Source organism: Apodemus sylvaticus, chromosome X (assembly GCF_947179515.1).
Source record: "Apodemus sylvaticus chromosome X, mApoSyl1.1, whole genome shotgun sequence".
Taxonomy (NCBI): Eukaryota; Metazoa; Chordata; class Mammalia; order Rodentia; family Muridae; genus Apodemus; species Apodemus sylvaticus.
The window spans coordinates 133716138-133722967 of NC_067495.1; the positions used below are offsets into that span (position 1 = coordinate 133716138).

The window sequence follows — 6830 nt, forward strand, 5'->3', positions numbered from 1 at the left end:
AACTGCAGTCTTACCCTAGAAATTTTTATTTTTGTACACCATTTATATGCTTGTTGCTGGTGGATGCCAGACAAGGGCATCAGATCCTCGATTTGTGAGGCACTGTATTGATGCTGGGAACCAAACCCAAGTTCTCTGATGGAGCAGCCACTGCTCTTAACCACATAACTACCTATCCAGCCCAGAAGCTTCACTCTTTCTTTTTTCTTTTTGCAATGTTGCATGTTTGGATTTTGTCATTAATGACATAAAGATGTTAATTTTTCTACACAAAGATGATGGCTGAAGAAGGCAAAGAGCTATCTATGTGCTCTGAAAAGGAAGAGGATCGTGCTGGAGAAGACCTGGATCCTACATTACCCAAAATGAGGCATATTATGAGCATGGAACCAATGAACAAAAGAGAGGGAGAACCTCATCTTAAGGCTTCAGTTGTTGTTAAGGGAGAAGGTAATTCGATCCCCTGTGGCTAGACAGATACTGGTATGTTTGCAAAGGGAAAGGAACATATGTAAAAAGATGAAAATGATGTGCCCTACATGAAACGTGACAGGTCTAAAGTAGCTTCCTGTAAGTGGATGAGATATGCTCTAACAAAGGGTGGAGGTGCTGTCTCCCCCGACCTATGCTCAGCACCTGGTTGTGTGTCTTCTTTCCTGCCCTCACCTTTCGTTCATGTTGTACTTCTTATGGTCTCTTGTGTCCTTCATACCCGAATCTTCAAACCCAACGATGTGGACAGTATCAGTGGTCTAAGATGGCATTACCATTCACTTGTTGCTGAGCATGTTTTCATTTGTTTGTTCTGTTGTTTTTGTTGTTGTTCTGTCAAGACAGTGTTGTCCTGGAAGTCACTCTGTAGACCAGGCTAGCCTCCAATTCAGAGAGCCACCTACCTCTGCTTCCCATTGCTAGGATTAAAGATGCGCTCCCCACCAGTGGGCTAGAGGAGCATGTTCGGTTGTGGGTGTTGCCTTCTTCATTACGGCCATTTACCATGGTTTCCATGAGCCACTTTGTATTTCTGCTCCTTATTGGTGAATGTCTGCCATTGTGTTTCTCCCTTTTCTTTTGGTCCCTTGTTTAACCATGCAATGATTTCTGAATTAGACCATGTGCATATTGTTTTATAGTCTACTCTGGCCAGATTGATTACCACAGAGCACAAAAAATATCCCCTCTGCTCTGTGTCCTTCCCATTGCTGTCTACTTCTCTTATTTTTATTTATGTATGTGTCCATATTTGTGGGATGTAGGTGGAGGCTAGAAGAGGAGATGTCCCAACATGGGTGCTGAGAACTGAACTCAGGTCCTCTGGAAAAGCAGCAAGCATTTTGAAATTTTGAGGCATCTCTCCATTGCCAAGAATTAGTTTTGGGTTTGTTTCTGTTTTTAGTGAGACAGGGTCTCCTTGTGTCTCACTATGACACAATAGAACTTGTTACGTTGACCAGGCTGGTCTTGAACTCACAAGCATTACCTGTGCCTGCCTCCTGAGTGCTTGGATGAAAGGTGTGTATATCAACAAGCCAAATCATCATGTCTATTTCTGCAGCTTGGATCAAGATAGTGACAGGAAAAGGAGTCCGTGGCATGCCCAAGCTGAAAGCCCTTCCTCTGGGTTCCTTAGCACCCAGGACACAACTTGACTCCTGAGTGTGGCCTACAAGAGCCTCTATAACTCATCCTGTTCCTCTCCTAGGTCACACTTTCCTTGTCACTCCCTCTACCTCTCCTTGTGGCCACAGGCTCATACCCCTGAATCCTTTCCTCTGAATTTGCAGAGGCTGCCTCTGCTTTTATTTCCCTAGACTTTGCTCAGAGGACTGTTCTTAAAGGCCCTGTGGTCCTGTAGGTTCCTTCTATTTCTCCTTTACACATCTATGCTCACTTCATCAACACAAGAACAGTTGTGAACTCCAGATAGCTGAGTGTGGTCCCTCCTGATGTTCCCAAGGCACTCTGAGTTCTGTGAGGGCAAGGGAAGAACTTGTCAGTCTACTTCACTGCTCGGCACCACTTCCTGTCTGGTGCCTGGTACACTGGAAGATGAGCCAATGACATGGGAACCTCAGGGAAAATAATTCACCTAGAAGAGAAAGAAGCATGACATCATTCACAGATTGGGATTTGGGGTGAAGAAGTAGCAATATCTTTAAAAAAGATTTATTATTTTAGTTATGTGTGTGAGTGTGTGTGTGTGTGCGCGCGCGCGTATATGTGTGTGTTTATGTGCATGTATGCACGCAAGTCATCCTGGAGGTCAAAGGACTCATGCCCTCTGAATGCTGGGTATGTTGCACAGTCACTCTTTGCCTTCTTTTTTGCCACATTATGCCACTTGAACTGGCTAATTCAGCTTGTCTAGCCAGTAGGCTTGATACAGAGATCTGTGTTTACCTCCCTCCCATTGAGATTATAGGCAGGCCAAATTAGCCACTCAGTGTGGGTGCTGGGGACTGAACCTGAGGCTCTGCAAAAGCAGTGTGTACTCTTAACTACTGAACCATTGTTCCAACCTGTAAAAAATACCATATGTGTCCACATCATGTGACATTTTCATTCTCAAAATTACAGCAAGGTTAGACAAAACCATACATATCAGGGATCTCTACATGTCTGCTTCTTCGTTGACCTGTCCAACTAGTCTGTGTGAACGTCCATGGGTCCAGAAGACGCACTGTTCCCTGTGGTCAGTTTGTCATGGCTGAGGTTTCTTTCTGGTATACTATCTGCCTCTGAAATCATTTTAGACCCCAAAGAGCACAGGAATGTCCCTGTCAGGTGACAGCGCTCACTCACATCACAGCTGATATTTTTCTCTTTGCTCTCCGGGTACTACTGTCAGCCTGAAGGCCCAGGAGGGAATGATGGAAGGTTATCCCAGAACAACTAAAGGCTCCCTAAAATGGGTTCTGAGAAAGAATGTTCCATCTGACAAATCTACATATCTTATCAATGCAGGGCTACTTCCTGAAGGTGGTGATTCCACATTTACAGGAGGAATTGTTAGCAGTGAGATCCCTCCAGGTGTCCCCTATGTTGCAGCACTGACTGCAAGTGAAGGCATGTCCAGTGGGTACACAGTAAGCCATGCAACATTTAATGCTGATATAAAACATCAGGTAATGCAAGAAATTCGAAGATTTGGACGAAGTAAGTACTGGGACAATGGCTACTAACAGAAGGGGAGTATCTCCAAAATTTCTATTAAATTTTTTCATGTAGTATATTTTGATCATATTCTTTCTCCTCCCTGACCCTTCCCACTTTCTTAACTACCCAACTAAATGTTCTGAATGTCTCCCCTTCTCTCTCAAAAATAATAAACAAAAACCCAAATAAAGGGAAGCATGTTCATATTCACAGACCCACAGAAACACAGACAAGCACAGACAGACAAGCAGGCAGGCAGGCAGGCAGACAGACAGATAGGCAGGCATACAGACAGGCAGGCAGGCAGGCAGGGAGGCAGGCAGACAGGCAGGCAAACAGGCAGGCAGGCAGGCAGGCAGACAGGCAGGCAGGCACACACACACACACACACACACACACACACACACACACACACACACGACATACTACACCAAAATCAACCAACCAACCAAACTAACTAACTGACAAAATACAGGATCGATTTTAGGTTGGCCAAATTCTCCTGGGCATGGGGCCTAGTCTGGAATATGATTGATATATTTTATGACACTCAATTGGAGAAAAATGGTTCTCCTTTTGCTAGAAGGCACTAATTGCAAATAGTTTCTTTGCTAAGGGTGGAACTTTGAATTTCCTAATCCTTCTCCAGACAAGGATGCTGTCTGGTTTGAACATGTGCATATCTTATGCATAAGTTCATATGTGCATCAGTCCTGCTATGTCAGAAAGACTGTTTCCTTGGAGTTATACATCACCTCTGGTTGTCACAATTTTTTTTTGTCTCCTCTTCTTGATAGATCCCTGCCTGAGTCTTGAGGGGAGGGCTTTGATGAAGACATACCAGACAGAGAGCTGCTGAGTCTGCTCTGCACATTGTCCTCTTGTAGGCCTCGGTGTTAGTTCCTGTCTGCTGCAAGGAGAGATTTCTTTGAAGCTCCTCCAGTTGCATGAGTAGAAAAACATGAAACTGGCCCCAGAGAGAGAGGGCCTTTGCCACAAGCAAGGATTTCTATATAATCTAGCACAGTCACTTTTTACTCAGACTAAAGCATCTCAGGAGACTCCATCTTTCATCTGCAATGCTACCTGGTTACTGCTCATAAGAATCATATTAGTATCTGCATAGGCATTTAGAACCACATACCCACCCATTGACATCCTTGACCAGAAAGCATATCACTGAGGAACACACAGTTCCACCCACATCCATTTCTATTTTGTTTGAAAGAAATACTGAAGTATTCTTCTCTTCTCTTCAGAATATGGAAGGCTGTTCAAGATCCTTGAAGAAGTGCAAGGCCCTCTGGAAGTCAAGATACAGCTTGTCGAGTTCTCCATCAAGGAGGCGGCGAGGTGGGTGCAGAGGGTGGGCCTGCACATCCTCGAGCTGTTGGGTCACTGCAGTGGTTGAGTGGGGGGTGGGGTGCATCTGTCTGGAGTCTCTATCAGTCCCTGACCCTCACCCTATAGTGAAGGCTGCGGACATAGACACTTAGCTGGACATCACCTGCGTTTGACACTTCCTTCCAGGTCCACTGGAAGGCTCCTTTGCCACTGTAACACTGAGGTAGACACTGACCCTTAGCAGACACACTCATATTGGCTAGAGTACCTGGTGTACCTGGGATACACTTACTATGGTGACCCCTGCTTTGCATTACACAGCACATGACATGTAGATAGGAGACATGACTCACAGGTTAAGATCACTGGCTACTCTTTCAGAGGACCATGGTTCAATTCATAGCAACTGCATGGCAGCTCACAATAGTCTGTGACTCCAGTTCTAGGGGATCTGACACCTTAATACATACATACAAGCAAAACACCAATTCACATAAAAAATAAAAAATGAATTATTTTAAAAATGGCATGTATTTTCATTTTCAGATTTAAAAGATATCACTTAACTCAATGCCTTAAGAAGAAACTCGAAGAATTCTTGTCTGAAAGCTTTTGCTACCACAAATAATCCACCACTTGTTATGTAATCCTGCTGTTACTGGGGTCATCATGATGCAACAAAAAGTCTGTGTTTCAGATTGTAGTAGGGAGATGCTGAAATGCATTATTTGTTAGCTAAGAAAATTACCTTTAAGAAAAATGGTTTTAAACTACTCTAGTAAAAGTTGGGCTTTGGCCCTTTGTATTCTGTGTGGAAGCACAACTTCTTGCTGGTTTGTTCATTTTTTCCTCTCTGTGCTGTAATTGTCTCATAAAGTAAACATCATGAGAACCCTGTATTCTGCAGCTGGTCACCAGTGTCATCTCTAATAGTTAGAACCATCTTCATTCTCAATCATTTCCTGTTCCTATTGCCCAGAGATATCCCTTCAATAGGTCATGGAGATGGCTTAATGGGCTATTTTTACTTTCTTACTGAACATGTGAGCTGAGCCATTGCCTGTCTTGTGTGAATCAAGCTTCTGTAAATGTCGTCATCTTTAATCATGAAGCTTCACACTTTTTGCACAGTCTTCCTTATTATCTCTTTCTATAGTCACATTGTTTCATTTGGAAAAAAAAAACAAAAAGTTTTCATCACTCCATAATTTATAATAATACATTTGTGCCTGTGATTAAGGTAGATTGATTGGGTTCAGATGACAAAATGTTCAGATGACATTTGCAATTTCCAGTTCAGTGTAGCCTTTTTTAAAAGATAGAATCACTCTATGTTGCCTAGGCTAGCCTGGAAATGTTTTTGTCACTCAGGCTCCTCTCAAATTAATAGTTCTCCTGCTTCAGTCCTTCAAAGTGCTGGAATTCCAGTCATAGCCTACCACAGATAAATCCATTGAAGTATTTTTAATTTCCCTGGTGAAAATATTTGTTGAAGTAATAACCCATTATTGTTCTACGAAGCCAAAATTAAGTTAAACTGGCAACTGATACGTATTGAAACCAGGTGTGATGTCACATGCTTGTAATTCTAGCATTTGGGAGAATGAGGCAGGGGTATCATCTTGAATTTGAAGCCATTCTGCACCTAAGTAAGTAGTAGGCCACCCTGGACTACATAGCGAGAACCTGTCTCAAACAAGCAAAACAGAACAGAGCAACAATTTTTTAAAAAAGCTGCCCCACACAGTTTGCTGAGGACATGAACTAGATCATTAAAGAAACCGGGCAGTGGTGGCACACACCTTTAATCCCAGCACTCTGGGAGGCAGAAGCAGGTGGATTTCTGAGTTTGAGGACAGCCTGGTCTACAGAGTGAGTTCCAGGAGAGCCAGGGCTACACAGAGAAACCCTGTCTCTCCCACCCCCACCAAAAAAAGGAAACCATTATACAAACTGGATGCTAGGAGAGAACTTCCACCCTCCTAAAGAAAAAACTAAGACTGAAGTGTCAGAAGGTAAGTCCATGTTTACACTGAGCTGTCCAGGTCAGGATTATGGCACCAAGATTATGACAGCTGGCAGCAGGAGTACATCATTGTACTTCCATGTTTAGACCTCATCGAAGTGGTGCAATGAAGAGTATCTTGATGGTCAATACCACATTTCTAAGACCACAGGTGGTTTTCTCATAATACAGGGGATGAGAATTAAAGTTCAAACTCCAAAGCTGGAGGGATGTGTTGCTACTTTGTTTCTAACCCTATTCCCCTGTAAAAGAAATCTCAACTCAATCAGTAACAAAACAAGCTATAAGCCTAGATTGGGCAGAT

The 6830-nt window shown here is 43.3% G+C and overlaps 1 long non-coding RNA gene across 1 annotated transcript; it reads left to right on the top strand.

The window, feature by feature from the left end:
- Positions 1 to 214: 214 nt before the first annotated feature.
- Positions 215 to 5323, top strand: LOC127675643 (uncharacterized). The gene is made up of 3 exons (XR_007975499.1): positions 215 to 450; positions 2965 to 4509; positions 5047 to 5323. It is a non-coding gene; the product is annotated as an uncharacterized LOC127675643 (long non-coding RNA).
- Positions 5324 to 6830: the final 1507 nt, after the last annotated feature.